This window comes from Diceros bicornis, unplaced genomic scaffold (genome assembly GCF_020826845.1).
Source record: "Diceros bicornis minor isolate mBicDic1 unplaced genomic scaffold, mDicBic1.mat.cur scaffold_61_ctg1, whole genome shotgun sequence".
In the NCBI taxonomy this organism is placed as follows: Eukaryota; Metazoa; Chordata; class Mammalia; order Perissodactyla; family Rhinocerotidae; genus Diceros; species Diceros bicornis.
The window spans coordinates 317,133-337,411 of record NW_026691491.1 but is presented as its reverse complement, the minus strand read 5'-3'; the positions used below and the strand labels follow the sequence as shown (position 1 = coordinate 337,411).

General features: G+C 40.2%; 1 pseudogene; it reads left to right on the top strand.

The window, feature by feature from the left end:
• The first annotated feature begins 18,503 nt into the window (after positions 1-18,503).
• LOC131403256 (actin-like protein 9) lies at positions 18,504-19,771 on the top strand (annotated as a pseudogene).
• The last annotated feature ends 508 nt before the right edge of the window (positions 19,772-20,279 follow it).

Genomic DNA, 20,279 nt, shown 5'->3' with positions numbered 1-20,279 from the left:
TTCTTGGTTTGAATTATTCTACTTCTGGGAGAAAAATAAAAGGATTCATATAGGATCTCCTCTAGGTAAAAATTCTGAATATTCTATATTTTTTTCATTAAAGATGAATTTTAAAGAGGAAATAAAACAATCAGATATAGAAATAAGTAGTGGGAGGTTATTCTATCTGAAATAATTAGATAAGGCTTTTTGAGTTGCCAGTCTTCCTCATCTCTGTTTCTTTTTTGGCTTTACACTGAGATATCCCTGTAAATTCTTTCAAAAAGAAACAGTTAATAAGGTGACTGCCAGAGAAACTTGGGTATGCGTCTTGATAGAGCTTATTAGCTCCCTGGTGTTGCATTAGGGGTTAGTTGACAATATATGTGCAAAATATCAAAAGTTTACATTTGATCATAAGAAGACAACTAAATTTCAAGGCAATGGCCAAGGCTCAGTCTCTCTGGGCCTCAGTTTCCTAATCTAATCTTCCTAATCAACTTCCTAATGCCTGGGGTGTGGTTGTGGTTATGGAGGGCCTGTTTCAGGGAGTGGAGGCAGAAGGGTGTAACTAAATGATCTGACATAGACATAAATGCTAGGCAGATTAAGTAGGTATTATCTCGTGGCCAAGAAGTAATATAATGGAAGTTAGATAAAGAAAAAGGAAAGATTCTAAAGAATGAAATTATGATAATCTCAAAGTAAAAGAAAAGAGAAAGACATTTCTGAGTCTTTTCATTCTTTTTAATTCTTCTTGAGTTTGCTTACGTTTTCTTTTTTTCTGATATTCTCTGCTCCCTACCTTTTTTTGTGGCCCCTGGCTGCCTTGAGAATTAGAGTCTTTTGAAATCAAACTAGAGACAAGCTAATGGAATATGGGAGACGTTCTTAGCCTTTCTCAAGAGTTGATCTAGAAGACTCTATCTATGAAAACTAAACAGCCTTTTAATATTTTTTTTAAGGCTTCTGCAGAGAAGGGGTGGGTGGCACTTAATTAAATTCATGGTAGCTTCTAGAGCAAGTAAACATCTTTGGAGAAGGACTTGTTTATCTTCCTTCCTTCTATACCTTAACCAGCAAGAATGAACTGAGTGAGAAAGAATAACCAAAAGGAATGCTATTGTCATTTTTAATTTGTTTGTTGAGTGTGACTGTCCACTTTCTTTCTAAAAAGCAGGCTCTCAGATATTCTCAGTGCTACACAGAATGATCTGAGTAACTAATTTTCACGTGCATGATAATAAAATAGGCATAGACATGCATAGAGGTTTTCAGAGCTAGTTATCACAGGCTTTGGTATACATAAAGATGTTTGGGGTATATGTAGTGTTTTATTAATTCAAATGTTGCATGTACATAGCACAGCATCTTTCCAGTGCATTAAAAATGCTGTTCAAGTGTATACATTTTATTAATCTGTCTTTTCCTTTCTCATAAAATTCTTTAAGTGCTACTCTTTGTTTGAGGCATTCCATTATACCCAATATTTCTACGAACCACCTCTGAATAGTAATAACTATCTCTAAAATATTTGTTGACCAAGTAAAATTATTATATAACATATTGCAAAGAGTTATAAAGAAACTCATAAACATATCTGTTTTATATACAAATTAGATCTTAAGAGCATATCCAACCATATTATAGAACCCTTAAAATAACATTTTGTTAGACTCAAGCTTTTATGTATTGTTTTGCAATTATACTCATATGCATTCTTAAATTCTCTCCATATAGAAAATGAATCTGTAAATTTCATGATTCACATTGGTAAATTATACTTCAATTCTTGGCTGTTATCCTAGTCTGGTTTGGTATTTTTCTGTGACTTGATGAAGTTGAGGGGATTGGATTTTATTTTCTCATTTCTCTATCTCTAAGCAACAGCAAATATCTTAAACTATGGATTAAAAAAATTTGATCCCCTTCTTGCTAACTAAACTCAAATAATATAAATCAGACTACCCGTTTATAGGGTAGGGCATTCATTGTTCAAGAGGCACGAATGTTCTTTCTTCTGTATTTCTTAATCAGTGGGGCTTCTAATCTAGTGTGGTGTTTACTAGTCTTTAAGGGAAAAGAAAAGGCAGGAGAGCTGACCATTGTCCCTAAGGGACTGGCATTGGAAATGCACTAAACATTGCCCAGAGCGTGATGAGAGCGACTTATGTTTCCTTCCTTACACATGTAAATGTTACAAGACACATCCGGATTGTAGTATAATGGAAATTCTGAAATTAGTTTTAAGAAGTGAGTTTGGAAGTATTATTTTCTTTTAGTGCTTGAAAATGTAATCTAGAATACCCAAGGAGTACAACCATTCATTTCCACATATTTCAGAGCCATTTTGTACTTATTTACTCCTGTTTAGTTCCTAGGTGGTGAGTTACTCACAGTCTCTTAATCTTTCTCATTTCGTTAGTTTTCAGTTTTGCTCATCAAATATCTTCAATGATGACTGCTTCTTTTCCATAGAGAAATGCTGATGTGCTCAGGCTGTTACAGAGAAGAGTGGAAGGGGGAAAGAAATGGAGAGAAAGCTAATGGACAATTTCTCCCCGAAGGCCACCTAACTGGCAAAAGGATGGATTGGTTCCTAAGTCCCCACATTGGGGTTAGACTTTGGCATTCTAAAAGAAAGTGATAGTGGTGGTGCTGGAAAAATTTGATCTTCTGGTTATATTAAAAATAGAAATAAATTTTAAAATGAAGTTTGAATTTTTAATTTTCACATTAATATTTGTTGCCAGTTCCCTTACATTAGATGGGCAAGAAGAATTATTCTGAAACCAAACCAAGCCAAACAGAAACCAAGAAAACTTATGTTTTATGATTGTGCTAAGAACCTTTACACTGAGATAGAGACAAATATCCTGGGCCAGTATCTAGTCCTGATTATTATTATTATTATTATTTTAAATCATATTTTTATGTCATTCTATCAGTAACTCAACACAGGTATGTGTGTGAATAAGGAGATTGTATTGTTCTTTTGATAAAGGGACAATTTGTAAATCTTCTCCTGCTCCTAAAATCATTTACTCCTTTTGGGTATTTATTATTTCTACTTTCTGAAAAAACATATGAATGCTAATCTCTTTCCAATGTTGTACTAACTTTGCCAGGATGGAAAAAGGGTTAAATCAAAGAAAGGTTAAATTTAACATTTGTTAAATAAGCATCAGATTAGATATGGTGGCACAGGGGATGAGCTGACTGGTAGGTATCCCATTGCTTCTGCTTTTATTCAGGTCTTGTTCCTAATATATGGCCAGTAGTGGCAGTAAGACTGAATCTCCTTTTCAGCATTTTCTGGTGGCGGTGGTGGGGGAATCTGGGAGGGAGTTGGTCCGTCTTATGATCAGACTGTTAAGGTTGGTCGACATTTACAGAGGAAATGAAAAGTTCAGAAAGGGAAGGTTCTGGTGGCCGTAAAAGATGGGAAGGAAGCTCATACCATATCAGTCTATGTATTTGCCTCTCTCTGTAGTTTTGCTCTTCTACCTTTATCTAAAACTTATGAAGAATTACTTGGGGCAGAATATTGATAGGTCTATTTTCTAAATTGATTATTTTGTAACGCTAAGGCTTAAAAAGTAATTAAGGTTGACAAGGGGCTGGTGGAAAAGGATATATTTGTTTGTAAGCTCTTTTCTTCAAGCTTCCCTATTCTTTTCATTTTAGAAAATATCATGATAAATATTTTCCTGCACACTTAATTTTTTGTTATTTAAATGTTGTCACTATTAACATATAAAATATTTTATTTCAAATTTCATTAATTATGAATGAATATTAATTTGAAGAGGGGCTTAACTGAAATTTACCTTTGTTTTCAATGAAAATTTTGCTAAGAAAATTAATAGTAAGTGAAATTTCAATGGCATATCTACCTAATTAGGCAAAATAATTATTTTCAGCCAGTTTAGAAACACTCTAAACTTAATATAGTATAATTGCTATTTATGAAATAAGTATATAAATTAGATTTCAGGTACTTCAATAATTTAATTAAAATTATTTTTATCTATTCATTAAAGTAGGACTGTAATGTTGAGTAGCTCAGTTAATGTAAACAACTGGATAATAAAGCCATACACTTAAAATTATACTATATTTATAATTAGATATATAATAATGGACACTTTTCATTAGATAAGATAGTTTTTTTACAATTAATAAAAACTTGATGAAGTTTTACAGTACCAGTTTTTCAAAAGACAGTAAAGGACAAGGAAGATTTGGAAACACATCAGTTTATTCTTTCGTTAACTCCTTACAGTTAAAAAGATTACATTAGAAGTTACTTCTACATGCTGAAGTATAATATTGGCAAAATATTTTAAAGTATCCTTAGAGATTACAGTATTGCTCATGTAAGTAATTGCTGGAAGTGTGGGTACTTTGATTATTTTTAATAGAAAACACTGCACAGTATAAAAATAGTATCAATGCTGCAGTAGTACAAAAACAGTATAATAGTACAAAATAGTATTAATTCATCTTGCGGCATTGATTGAGTCACTAAGCATCTCTGAGTCTCAATTTTCTAATCCAAAATGTGAAGAATTTGGACTGAATGATCTGTAGGGTTACTTGTAATTCTAAAGTAGTCTATATCTATAATATTACTATCACATAGCCTCAAAGAACATCAGTGTCATGTAATTTTTAAGGGTGTATTTATTTAAAACAGCAAGACTTCTGGGATATGAGTTTATTCATAAGGTTAGTTTATTAGATCAAAACATTTCATTTTGAGGAGATTGCTGAGATTGCATGATTGTTACTATTCAAGGAAAAGCTGCTTTATTCCCTGGCAGAGGGAATGATATGCTATCTGGAAGTTTCATTCTGTTGCTGGCACTCACATTTTAGGGACACCTGGAGAAAGCAAAGTGGCTTTTTCATATTGGTTGTAGTTGGTACTGATGGTACCAAAGGATGTAATCAGTTATTTGGAGTGAGATGTTCAATACTTTCCTTCCTGCATGCAACATTTAAAAAACCTTGCTTGGAAGAGAAGTTTATTTTTCATACAGGAGCTGGTGATCCTTTTGAAATGGAATTATCTTGTTGTCATGGCAACATAGGATTCCATGCTCCTGCTTTCTACAATGTGTATTTCTCTGAGTCTGGTTGTAAGTGTTTTATTCATTGGTGGCAGTGTGTGGTACTGGCATCAAGAAAATAGATCAGTCAGATGACATCTATAGTGCCTATCAACTTTGTTTTTTGGTTTTTTATTGAAGCATAGTTGACATACATTATTATGTTAGTCTCGGGTGTACAACACAGTGATTCGACATTTATATACATTATGAAATGATCACCACAGTAAGTCTAGTAACCATCTGTCACCATAGAAAATTTTACAATATTATTGACTATATTCCCTATGCTGTATATTTATATCCCCGTGACTTATTTATTTCATAGCTAGAAGTTTGTACCTCTTAATCCCCTTCACCTATTTTGCCCAATCCCCCACTTCCCTCCCCTCTGGTAACCACCAGTTCTCTGTATCTATGAGTCTGTTTCTGTTTTGTTTTGTTTGTTCATTTGTTTTGTTTTTTAGATTCCACATATGAGTGAAATCATACAGTATTTGTCTTCCTCTGTCTAACTTATTTCACCTAGCATAATACCTCTAGGTCTATCCATATTGTTGCAAATGGCACGATTTCATTCTTTTTTATGGCTGAGTGATATTCCTTGTGTGTATATATATATATATATATATATATATATATATCCCCCTCAACTTCTTTATGGTATATAGAAGTGTCCATCGATAGATGGACACTTAGGTTGCTTCCATATCTTGGCTATTGTAAATAATGTTTCAATTAACATAGGATACATATATCTTTTCAAATTAGTGTTTGTGTTTTCTTCAGATGAATATCCAGAAGTGCAATTGCTGGATCATATGGTACTACTACTTTTAATTTTGGGGGGAATCTCCATACTGGTTTTTTTTTTTTTTATTTTGTGAGGAAGATTAGCCCTGAGGTAACATCCCTTGCCAATCCTCCTCTTTTTGCTGGGGAAGATTGGCCCTGGGCTAACATCCATGCCCATCTTTCCTTTACTTCACATGGGATGCCTGCCACCGCATGGCTTGGTAAGTGGTGCATTGGTGTGTGCCTGGGATCCAAACCTGCAAATCCTGGGCTGCCGAAGCAGAGTGCACGAGCTTAACTGCTACACCACCAGGCCAGCTCCCCTCCATACTGTTTTTGATAGTGGATGCACCAATTTACATTCTTACCAAAAGTGCATGAGGGTTCCCTTTTCTCTATTTCCTTGCCAACACTTGTTATTTGTTGTCTTTTTGATGCTGGCCATTATGACATTAAAAGGATCATGCACCAGGATCAAGTGAGATTTATCCCAAGGATGCAAGGATGGGTTCAATATCCACAAATCAATCAATGTAATATACTACATTAATAAAACAAAGAATAAAAATCAGACAATCCTCTCAATAGATGCAGAAAAAGCTTTTGACAAAATTCAGCATCCATTTATGATAAAAACTCTCAATGAAGTTGGGAACATACCTCAACATAATAAAGGCCATATATGACAAACCTACAGCTAACATCCTACTCAAGAGTGAGAAGCTGACAGCATTTCCTCTAAGATCAGGAACAATGCAGGGATGCCCACTCTTGTCACTTTTATTCAACACAGTATTGAAAGTCCTAGTCACAGCAATTAGATAAGAAAAAGAAATAAAAGGCATCCACATTGGAAAGGAAGAAGTAAAACTCTAACTGTTTGTAAATGACGTGATACTATATATAGAAAACCCTACAAGACTCCACCAAAAAACTATTAGAACTAAGAAATGAATTCAGTGAAGTTACAGGATACAAAATTAATATACAGAAACCTGTTGCACAGGATTTCTATATACTAATAACAATCTGTCAGAAAGGGAAATTAAAACAATCCCATTTACAATTGCGTTGAAAAGAATAAAATAGCTAAGAATATTTTTATCCAAGGAGGTGAAAGACTTGTACTCTGAAAACTATGAGACGTTGATGAAAGAAATTGAAGACAACACAAATGAAAACACATACCGCGTTCATGGATTGGAAGAATTAATACTGTTGAAATGTCCATACTACCTAAAGCAATCTGAAGAGTCAATGTAATCCCATCAAAATACCAATGGCATTTTTAAAAGAACCAGAACAAATAACCTAAAGCTTATATGGAACCACAAAAGACCTTGAATAGCCAAAGCAATCTTGAGAAAGAAGAATAAAGCTGGAGGTATCACACTCCCCGATTTCAAACTATACTACAAAACTATGGTATCAAAACAGTACGGTACTGGCCCTGAAACAGACACGTGGATCAATGGAACAGAATAGAGAGCCTAGAAATAAAACCATGCTTATATGGTCAATTAATCTATGACAAAGGAGGCAAGAATACACAATGGGAAAAGACAGTCTCTTCAATAAATGATGTTGGGAAAACTGGACAGCTACATGCAAAAGAATGAAACTGGACCACGTTCTTACACCATATATAAAAATAAACTCAAAATGGATTAAAGACTTAAATGTAAGACCTGATACCATAAAACTCCCAGAAGAAAACATAGGCAGTAAACTCTTTGACATTGGTCTATGTAGGCAGTAAACTCTTTGACATTGGTCTATGTAGGCAGTAAACTCTTTGACATTGGTCTATGTAGGCAGTAAACTCTTTGACATTGGTCTATGTAGGCAGTAAACTCTTTGACATTGGTCTATGTAGGCAGTAAACTCTTTGACATTGGTCTATGTTGGCAGTAAACTCTTTGACATTGGTCTATGTTGGCAGTAAACTCTTTGACATCAGTCTTAGCAGCATATTTTTGGATTTGTCTCCTCAGGCAAGGGCAACAAAAGCAAAAATAAACAAATGGGACTACATCAAACTAAAAAGTTTTTGCACATAGAAGGAAACCATCAACAAAATGAAAAGGCAACCTACTGAGTGGGAGAAGATATTTGCAAATGATATATGCGATAATGGGTTAATATCTAAAATATATAAAGAACTCATAGAACTCAATATCAAAACAAAACAAACAATCCAATTAAAAAATGGACAGAGGACCTGAAAAGACATTTTTCCTAAGACATACAGATGGTCAACAGACGCGTGAAAAGACGCTGAATATCACTAATCATCAGGGTGCCTGCCAACTTTGAATTTCCAAGATACACTAAGCATTCCAAAAAAGGTGATTACAGTGTCTCTTTTAGGAAGAAGGTGGAATACTAATTTTTACTTTCTGTATTAGTCAGTGTATTAATGCTAGTGGCTGTAACAAGCAACTCTCATATGTCAGTGGCATAGCACAACAAAGGATTTTCTTTTCTTGCTCATGTCAGACGTGGACAGGGCAAATCTCTACCAGAAGATGACTCATCTTTGTTGACCCTTAGAGGCTACTGGGAGTCCTCCACTGTATCTCTTTCATCTGCCTGGCTAAGAAGCAAAAAAGAGAAAGCATGCAGGATTGTATAGGTAGTTTTACAGCTAGCTTTTGAAGTGGTGCACATCAATTCTGAGCACATTCCATTGGCTGGAACCCAATCATGTAGCCCTGACTAACTGCAAGGGAGGCAGGGGTATGTAGTCTTACCAAGGCCCAGAAAGAGAAAATAGGGTTGACAAGCATCCTATCTCTGCCATAGTGCCTTTCTGTTTACAAATGTTTTATGTTTAAATGGAATATCTTTGGAGAAATTTAGATCTCTCTATTTAAAATTCACTCTGAATTATGAACAGGTGGTAGCTGATATATTAATTAAAATTTATCGTTGTTGCTTTTTCATGAAAGACTTATTCACTTTTTTTCCTTACAATTTAGAGTATTCTGAACATAACCATTAAGTTCTTATTTTTATATTTATTGCTACCTTAGGATCTCACTTTAATTATCAAGCTCTTTGCTTCTGTTGAAGAGAACTCCATAACTTACCAAGTAATAATCATAACAGGACTTTTTGTAATTCCTTAGAGGCCAGATGAACTTCATTTGAAGTAATTTAAAGTAAATTATTTTGTTCTGAAATATCACTTTTAGTTTAATTATCTGGTAATACAAAAAAAAACTGTTCTTAATGATCTCTTTGCTGTTCCTTACATCTGCAGTGAGTGTCTAGCCGTCTGTGGCCAATTAAAGGTGTTCGCAAATTCTTTGACCCTTCTCCATTGAGAAGAGGAGTCCATGGCCTCTCTCCTTAAATCTGGGTGAGCTCTGTGACTACTTTGACAATAGAGTATGGCAGGGTTAGTGCTGTGCCAGTTTTCAGGCCTAGACCTTAAGAGAACAGCAGCTTCTACTTTTGGTCACTTGGACTAGACACTCTTGGAATAAAGCCACCTTACTCCAAAGCTTAAGCCACTATAGACGCCATGTGTAGGAGCTCTGGATAACAGCTCCAGCTGACCTCCCATCCTGCAGCCAGTATCAGTTGTCAGCCATCTTGGATGTCAGTCCAATAGAGCTTTTAGATCAGTTCTGCTTGCTGAAAACAATCAATGAGAGACTCCAAGCAAAAACTATCTGACTGTTCCAGCCAAGTCAGAAAAGTGAGGGGTCATAATAAATTGTTGTTTTATGTGACAATAAAATCCTGGAATATGCTAGTTTTCTGTATTAAGATTTTACTCCTAAAAAGCTTTCAGCACCATTCAAGTTTTCAATAACCTTTGAATATAGTTGAACAGCCTTTGAATTTGGAGAAATGAACATGAATCACTTTTCTATCTATTATGTATCCGTCTGTCTATTATCTGTCTATCTATAATCTATTATCTGTCTATCATCTATCTATCTGTTTATGTTGGTTGCAATCTAGCTGGCAGCTGGGACAAGTGGGTGGAATAATATTTGAGTCTGAGTGACACTGCCAAGGACTGGGTTCACTAAGTTATATTTCTCAAGGTTGGAAGTAGGCAATGTTCTTACAGTTTTCTGGGTCACTGTCATAAACTAGATTTCTAAGAACATAATAATTTAGTTTAAAGGAACATCAAGCTCACTAGTTTGTCCCTGGTGACAGTGTCAAAGTGTAGTTGGGGGGGAAAGCTTTGTCCTCAGGGGAAAACTGCACACTTGAAGCTGTACAAGACGAAGGGGATGCAAACATTATCGTGTACATGTGAATGCACAACAATGCATGTGAATGCAAGGAGGTCAGACTGTATGTAGCTTATAATGAGCTGATTCCTTATATTGGATGACTTGGAAGAGCTGGTAAGGATCAGAGTACCTTAAGTACTTCCCTCGTATAGGAGTCTAAATCCTGAAATATAGCCATTATAGTTTAGTCATTTGTTTTCTTTTCCTCCAAAACCACCATTAAAATGTCAATATTCTTTGGAGAATATTACTGGAACAAACTATATTCAGATAATAGGGATTTTCAGATATGATCTTTCTGCTATGGGGAGAAGACTCTTCAAAGAGTTGGTGTTCTCCTTGTTTAAAGAGTCTTTCAACAGCTAGTGGTGTTCTTGGGAAGATGCTGAGTATTGAAATAGAGAAAAAGGAGAGGACATATATTGCATACTTCAAAATTGTATCAGAGCTTATGCTAAACGCACTGTGTACTTAGAATTCTATATATGCTGCATTCTGCTGGTCTCCTTTGAAGTCATATGCTCTTTGAGGAAGGTTCATATATTGTACATATTTTATAAAATAGTAAGTCAATAGCATTTATTAAAACCTACTGTTAACTGATAAGCCTTTTATCAGCCTTATTCCAGGGCATATGTAAATTTTTGGAAAATGGCAATGTGAATTCTGAACAGAATATGACAGTGCTTTCTTCAACAGGCACGTGCTTAGAATGATAATTCTTTTGGCAGTTCCTTAATGCGTTATGTATAAATGGAATAATAACCCGAAAGAACAGTTTCTCCGGGTAGTACAGCTAAAGTAATTTCACTGGCAGACTCCCCTTCCTCCTACCATTCCATTTTCTCTTTCTTTGGGAGCACATAGCCACCTAGCTAGAGACTACATTTCCCAGAATTCTTTTCAAGAGTGCCCACATGACTAAGTGATCACTAGTAGAACGGGACTAGAAGAGATGTGGACAACTTCTGCCTCATTTGCTTAAAAATAAAAAAAATATTCTGGATTTCCTCTCTTTTTTCCCCCTTCTTGTGAGTAGGAACATAATGTGTTTGTGATCCAGTTTGCAGATGAAGATAATATTTCAGGGAAGTGGTAGCGCAAGAAGACGAAAGGGATCTATAATCCTGAAGGACTTTGTGTATCAAAGCCGCCCCAGCACCCTTGAATGCTCTCCTCGGGATTGTTATATGAAAGAGAAGCCAATTATATCTTATAGAAGCCACTGTGGTTTTTTCTTCTTTTTGAGGAAGATCAGCCCTGAGCTGACATCACGCCAATCCTCCTCTTTTTGCTGAGGAGGACGGGCCCTGAGCTAACATCTATTGCCAATCCTCCTCCTTTTTCTCCCCAAAGCCCCAATAGATAGTTGTATGTCATAGTTGCACATCCTTCTAGTTGCTGTATGTGGGATGCCGCCTCAGCATGGCCGGAGAAGCGGGGCATCGGTGCATGCCCGGGATCTGAACCTGGGCTGCCAGTAGTGGAGCACGCGCACTTAACCGCTAAGACACAGGGCTGGCTCACCACTGTGTTTTTTCCCTAATCCCTTTGTTAAAGCACCTTACCCTTTACTGTAACTAAAATATCTCACCTTTTATGGTTAAAATAAATATTCTCTTCTCTGAAAGAGTTCAACATATACCCTATGTGGTTGTTAATTGCCTCAGTAACTCAATGATGTTAAAAAAAGTTCTGAAAATGATGTACTTGGTTGAATGCTTTCATAAATGTAGTCATAAAACAGTATGTAAGTGACCCAATGAGCATATCTAATTCAGGGTGTAGATCCCGTGGGAAGGCATCAAATTTCTTCCTGTCAAAATATTCCTTACTTTTGTTGTTCACTTATTTCTTTAAAACTTAGACTTCTATAGCTGCTTAATAAGTATCTCTTTCCTTCCCTTATTGTGTCCTACTTTGTTTTAAGTACTAGAGAAATCAAAGAAGTATTGGCTCTGATGTGAAGGAGAACATGCCCTTGTATGTTTTGATAAACATCATCTCCCAGAACTCAGAACAGTGCCTACCATGTAGGATACTTGACAGAAAAGCTTAGTAATACAAGGCAGGACTGGAATGACAAGTGGCCTTGAAATAAGAGCCATGGAGTTTAGAATAGTGACAGTCGACCATAGAAGTAGAAGTTCTGAAGGATGTATGAATAATGTTGCAAAAAAAAGAGTTCTCAGCAATATATGCTTTACTTTCTAACAAAATTATTTGTAATTTGGTATTTCATGAGTCTGCATATAGCCATGGGAGTGTGCTGCACACTAAGAACAACCTCCATCTACTGCTTTTAACTTTGTGCATACTATCTGTTCCCATCCCCAGGAACCAACATGAACACATATTTTATTACTTGTGCTTTTAACTTAGAAATTGTGGATAATTCCAAGCATATGCAAAATAGTGACAGTAGTAAAAGGAACCCTCATGTACACATCATCTAGCTTTCACATATTTCATCTCATGGCCAGTCTAGTTTAATCTGTAAATTCTGTCTACTGCCCCTCTCCCACCCGATTATTTTGAGACATATAATTTCCACGTGTTAGGCTACTGCAATAAATTAAGAGAATCAGCCATTGATCACTTGAGCATTCTTGCCTTAACCCCTGGAGAACAAATAGGGATGCTCTATTAATCTTGGCTTTTTAGTCTGCATTTTTTCCAGCTTTACTGAGATATAATTGACATAATATATGTGTAAGGTTAAGGTGTACAATGAGTTGATTTGATACACTTATATATTGCGAAATGATTACCACCATAGTGTCAGCTAACAGCTCCTTCACATCACACATTTCTTTTTTGTGATGAGAATATTGAAGATTTACTCTCTTAGCAACTTCCAAGTACACAATACAGTATTGTTGACTATAATCAGGATGCTGTGCTGAGATCCCCAGAACTCATTCATCTTCTAACTGGAAGTTTGTACCCCTTGACCAACATCTCCCCATTTCCCCCACCCCCAGCCCCTGGTCACCACCATTCTACTCTCTGTTTCTGAGTTCAGCTATTTTAGATTCCACATGTAAGTGAGGTCACACATGATTTGTCTTTGTCTGACTTATTTCATTAGTATAATGCCCTCAAGGTTCATCCATGTTGTTGCAAATAGCAAGATTTCCTTCCTTTTCATAGCAGAGTAATATTCCATTGCATATATATATATATATATATATATATATATCACATCATCTTTACCCATTCATCCACTGATGGACACTTAGGTTGTTTCTGCACCTTGGCTATCCTGATTTATTCTGTATTTTTGATGCTTTGACTGTGTGCATGTGTATAAGTTTTGTAAGCCTGAAATATTTTGTAATTTCAAATTTTGAAATTAAAAATGTATTTAGAAATAAAATAATGAAACCCTGTAGTTCCAGCTTTATTGTGAGTTTTCCTTTCATCTCCCAGATGAAACAAAACTACAAGGCTACAAGCTTCTCAAAGTGGAGCAACAACAGCATCAGCCTCACCTGGAAGCTTGTTAGAAATGCAGATTCTCAGGCCCCACCCTGGACCTGCTGAACCAGAATCTTTCGGCAGGACCAGAACTCTGTGTTCTAACAAGCCCTCCTGCAGATTCTCGTACACCTTTAAGCAAGAGGACCCGCTGGTCTGAGACAACTGCCTCACAAGCCAGACTCACTGTCCATCTTTCAGACGATAGGGGGAATGAAGAATTTAAGAATTTTGAAGACCCAGATCTGTAGATCTCCAATTGCCGCACATTAAGTTCTTCTGGGAGCTTTTAAAAATCACTGATGCTTGGTCTCCATCTGCAGAGATTCCCATTCAATCGGTCTGGGGTGCAGCCAGGATCTGGGGATTTGTTTAAGTTCCCCCGGTGATTCTAATTTGCAACCAAGGTTGAGAACTCCCGACCAAGAGAACACAGTAGCTGCAGGGGAAGGAAAAGATGCTGGTGGTCTTGGGCGCCCCCTGCCGGCGGGAAGCTGTACATGTCGTCTCCCAGCACCCTCAGGCAGGCGGATAGAGATGCCGGCCCACGTGGGCTTTGGAGGAGTTGGCTGCACATATCTGAAGTCTGGTTGATGTGTGTGCACGAAATGCCCTTTCAATGGAAATGCCTATTTAAATCCATTTAATCCTGCATAATTCCATTTCAAAGCTGTTACTTGGATGTTTCCAGTTGTCATTTGCTCACACACACGCACATACAGACTACATTACCTGTAATTTACCTAACACTCTCATATAGCACTTACTATGCGCCATCCACGGACCTTAACCCTGCACAAATAACTCATCCCTCCCCATACCTGCCCTTTGACGTCAGTACTATTATTACGTACAATTTGCTAATGGGGAAGATGAGGCACAGAGAGAATAGTAGTTTGTCTCAGCCATGAAGGGGAGGAGCTGGCTCCCCAGCAGCTGGCTCCAGATCTGTGGTCTTAACAATATCACGGCATTGCTGCCTCTAATCATGACGGTCTCTGCCCTGTTTGCTGTGGTATCCCAGGATCTAGCATCTGTTATGTGCCAGACACAATATCCCCTCAGAGAGTCCCAACCTCCACTTCCACCGTTTGGGCTGGATCTGAGACCTCACAATTTCCGGGACTCACAGTCAGTCACTGCAGTATCTCAGAGATCTGGGTTCAAATCCTGCTCCTGCCACGCCCCAGCTGTGTGACTTTGGGCAAGTCACTTCACCTCTCTGAGCCTCTATTTCCTGATCAGAAAAAATGGTCATAGTACCCATTTCTAAGTCATCATGATGCCCCCTTCCAAGCTGTCATCTATCACCCCTTTCACTTGCCATGAGGAATCTTTAAAGGGAAAAAATGTTTATTATTGTCTTAAGTGGCTGTAACCTAAATTCGCCACAATACTCTTTCATGGGGTCAAGGGTCCATCCTGCAGATGTGCTGAACAAGGAGGAGAAATGGGAGACACCTCCTCGTCCACACACAGCTGTATCACTATCGGCACTAAAGGCTGGACCCTCAACAGAGTCTGTTCAATTCTTAATGGAATAATCCATCTGAGCTAAATGTGTCCTTTTAACATGCTGATACTCAAAGCTCTATTACAACCTCACACTCATTAGGATAGCTGTAACTTTTTTAAAAACCAGAAACAAGCATTGACGAGGATGTGGAGTAAGTGAAACCCTCTACATGGCTAGTGGGAATGTAAAATGGTGTTGCAGCTATGGAAAACAGTATGATGGTCTCACAAAAAAATAGAAATAGAACTACCATATGATCCAGCAATCCCACTTTTGGGTGTATACCTAAGAGAATTGAAAGCAAGGTCCCAAAGAGATATTTGTACACCCATGTTCACAGCAGCATCATTCACAATAGCCAAGAGGCAGAGGCAACTCTAATTTACATTGACGGATGAATGGATAAACAAAATGTGGTATATACTTATAATGGAGTATTAATCAGCCTTAAAAAGGAAGGGAATTCTGACATGTGCTACAATGTGGATGAACCTTGAGGACATTATGCTCAGTGAAATAAGCCAGTCACAAAAAGACAAACACTGTATAATTCCACTTATAGGAGGTCCCTAGAGGAGTCAAAGTCATAGAGACAGAAAGTAGGATGGTGGGGTCAGGGGCTATGAGAAGCTGTGGTTTAATAGGTTTAGAGTTTTGGTTTTATGAGATGAAATGTTTTGAAGATTGGATGCACAACAATGTGAATGTACTTAACACCACTGGACGGCACACTTAAAAATGACTAAGATGGTAAATTTTATGTTATGTTTATTTTACCACAAATGAAGCTTCCTTAAATTTGTTTTGAAAGTGTGATTTCAATAAACTCTCCAAATGATAAAGACAAAACCATCTGATTACATCACCACTATGGCTCTTTGTATAAGCATGAGGACGAAACACTTCTAGCCAAAATGCTTCCTCTTATTCTTTAAACAAAAATATTTGAAAACAGCAAGGCTGTGCACCAAAGCGTTAATCAGGTCACCTCTGAGCAGGGGCATCAGAAGGTCGGAGGCAGAATCCTGACTTCTTAAGCAGTGAGATTATGGGTGACTTCATTTCCTCCTGTTGTTTTTTTCAGCCTTCTGAGAATTAAAAAGTAAAATTGAAAACTAAATTTGAAAATAATGGAGAAGATGCTGTTGTTTAGTATATTTCTGGTCATTGTGAACAGTCCAAAAAAGTGCCTGCATCCAAAATAAGTAAAGAACTCATACAACTCAATAACAAAAACAAACAAACAATGCAATTGAAAAATGAGCAGAGGATGTGAGTAGGTATTTTTCCAAAGAAGACCTATAGATGGCCAACAGGTTTATGAAAATGTGCTCAGCATCACTAATCATCAGGAAATGCAAATCAAATCCACAATGAGATATCCCCTCACACCTGTTAGAATGGCTGTTATCAAAAAGACAAGAAATAACAAGAGTTAGTGAGGATGTGGAGAAAAGGGAACCCCTGTGCATTGCTGGTGGGAATGTAAACTGGTGCAGCCACTGTGGAAAACAGTATGGGAGTTCTTCAAAAACTTAAAAATAGAGGCACCATATGATCCAACTATCCCACTTCTGGGTATATACCCAAAGGAAATGAAAATAGGGTCCTGAAAAGATATCTGTCCTCCTGTATTCATTGAAGCATTTTTCACAACAGCTGAGATATGGAAACAAACTAAGCATCCATCAATGGATGAATGGATAAAGATGTGGTATATATATACAAAGAAATATTATTCAGCCATGGCAAAGAAGGAAAACTTGCCATTTGCAACAACATGGATGAACACATTATGCTAAGTGAGATGTCAGACAGAGGATAAATACCGTGTGATCTCACTTATATACAGAAAATAAAAAAGGCAGACTCATAGAAACAGAGAGTAGAATGGTGGTTACCAGGGGCTGGGGGGTGGAGGAAATGGGGAGATGTCGGTCAAAGGGTATAAATTTCCATTTGGAAGATGAATAAATTATATATACTTGAATGAAATAATAAAACAAATTATATACTTGAAAGATGCTAAGAAAGCAGATATTAAATGTTCTCGCCACAAAAATGGTAACTATGTAATGTGATGGAGGTGTTAGCTAATGCTACAGTGGTAATCATTTTGCAATACATAAGTGTATCAAATCAACATGTTGTACACCGTAAACTTTCAAAATCTTGTATGTCAATTACATCTCAATAAAGCTGGAGGAAATAAAAGCCCCTGGACCCTCAATAAATGGCTGAGTAAATGAACATTTCAAAATGGCCACACACACAATTAATTGATTGATTAATTAATTTAATAAAAACTCAACCCTGCTCTCTGGCCACGGTAATAAATCTAGACACAACTAGGAAATGAAGTCTCTCTCAGCTCGATATCTCCACGGCACATTTAGCACTAGTCATGATGATTTCTAGCACTCCACACAAACACACACACACAAATTTTTAATTTGTTATTTGTTGTAACAGGTGATACCTACCACCACCAAAAACAGGTTTTGAAGCAACTCTCCTGATCCATTGTCCAGCCTGCTCTCCTTAGTCAAGACTATTACTTCCTCTCACATGCAACCACCTTTTATCTGTACTGAAAGCCCCTTTTGGTAGCCCCATGGATGCCCCCTCCCCACCAAGGGGAAGCAGAGAAAATCCCTAGAGAGAAGGAAGACACCCCACACTGCCACCATGTAGTAGAGAGAGGGAGTGGAAATCAGGGAAGGCTTCTAGGAGGAGGTAGTGTCCCACTGAGATTGGAAGAGGCAAACGTCTGCTTTGCAGGAAGGGGGCACAGAGGCTGTTCCAGGCAGTGGGAAGAGCAGAAGAGTCAAAGAACCTAGTACAGGGGTCTCTGTGCCTCTCCTTGCCTCCTCCTGAAGCTGGTTTCTGTTTCCTCTTGGAAACAAGAAAGCCACACTAGCTGATCACCTTCCGATGACTATTATAAGGATTAATATTTTAATATTCTAAGGAGGCCTGTGGCCAGCTCTCTCATACTACAATGTGAATAACTTCCAGATAAGGCCCCAAGAGACAGATTCCTGGGTCTTACTGGGTTCTGGATCAGGGAGCTGGGTCAGACATCCCTCCTCAGGCACCCTCTATCCTCCTCCTCCGAATTTGGCACTTTGACGGGAATGCAGAATAGATGAGTGTCCTGGGAGCTTTCTGGGACAGGGAGGGGCCCTATCCCCACCCCTTCATTGTGATGTCTTCTAAAGGGGGCAGAGGGCAGGGTGATGTCACAGACCACTGGCCGGCCCCTCTCCCTCTCTGCCTGTGCCTGCCACAGGCCCGGCCTCACCTTTTCCCCCCACACCTCTACACCCTAGAGGAAACGGGTCAGCTTTGCCAAGCAGCCCACTCGGCCACCTGCAGCCATGGATGCAAATCACTCCAACCCCTTGGAGTCTCAGTCCTCCCCAGAGGCCCCCAAGCCTGGCCTGACCCCCTGCTCAACCCCGGGAAACAAGACCCTGCAGCAGGACGCTACCAGCACGGTGGGCGACAGGTTGCCACCAAAGACCGGAGCGGTGGTCATCGACATGGGCACAGGCACCTGTAAGGGGGCTTCGCGGGGCAGGTGCGGCCCACCTACACCGTGGCCACCATCGTGGGCTGCCAGCCCCAGAAGCCGGCCCCCACCGGGCAGCAGGCGCTGGAGACGTTCATCGGCGAGGCCGCGCGCGCGCGCGCCCCGAGGTGACGCTGGTGCAGCCGGTGCGGAGCGGCATCGTGGTGGACTGGAGCGCGGCCCAGCTCATCTGGCGCCACCTGCTGGAGCACGACCTCCGCGTGGCCAGCCAGGACCACCCGCTGCTCTTCTCAGACCCGCCCTTCAGCCCCACCACCAAGCGCGAGAAGCTGGTGGAGGTGGCCTTCGAGTCGCTGCGCTCCCCCGCCATGTACGTGGCTTCCCAGTCCGTGCTGTCCGTCTACGCGCACGGGCGGGTCAGCGGGCTGGTGGTGGACACGGGCCACGGCGTCACCTCCACGGTGCCGGTCTTCCAGGGCTACAGCCTGCCCCACGCCACGGAGCGCCTGGACCTGGCAGGCACCCACCTGACGGCCTTCCTGGCGGAGATGCTGCTCGGCTCCGGCGTGCAGCTGGGCCAGCAGGACCTGGACACGGTGGAGGACATTAAGCATCGCTACTGCTACGTGGCGGCCGACTTGCTCCAGGAGCAGGCCCGGCCCGAGCAGGAAGACCGGCAGAGGCTGGAGCTGCCGGTCGGACGGTCACGCTGGGCAAGGAGCTGTTCCAGTGCCCGGAGCTGCTCTTCAGCCCGCCCGCGATCCCAGGGCTGTCGCCTGTGAGCCTCCCCACCATGGCCACACGGGGTTTTCTCAAGGTGCCCCTGGAGGTGCGGGCGGACGTGGCCCAGAACGTGCTGCTCTGCGGGGACTCCTCGCTCTTCGCGGGGTTTGAGGGCCGCTTCCGCGCGGAGCTGCCGCGCGGTCTGCCCTGCGAGGCCCGCGCGGTGGTGACGGCCCGGCCCAGCAGGAGCTTCTCGGTGTGGATCGCGGGCTCCGTCCTGGCCTCGCTGCGCGCCTTCCAGTCCTGCTGGGTCCTGCGGGAGGAGTACGAGGAGCAGGGCCCCCACATCGTGTACTGAAAGTGCTACTGACCCGGAGCAGGGGTGGGGAGTGTTGTGGGCAGTAAAGCTTCCACTACCCAGCCGGCTCTGTCCTCCCTTCCCTCAGGTCCCTGCCTCGTCCACTCCTGGACCCACCCAGACTCGCCTTGCTCTGACCCCACACACCCAACCCACCAAGATCTGCCTCCAAAGACATCCTTGGTTCTGCCCTGTCCTAATTCACCTCCCATTGTCCATCCCGGGAGAGACCCCAGTTCTGATTCCCTAAACCCACCTCCCCCAGGATCAAGGCCCAACACACCACCATGTCCTCACCCTGTCAAACCCGTCTCCATGATCTGTGTCCCCCAGGGCACTCTCAGGTTGGGGCCCCACCCAAGCCCACCCCCAAGACATCCCCAGATTCTAACCCCTAATCTCCCCTCCATCACCTATTTCTTTTGATATATAGTGCCCCAAGATTCCTCTGGGCTCTAAGCTCCCCAATTCACCCCCTTGCCATGTCCATCAAGGATCCTCAACCCACCCCCATACCCTG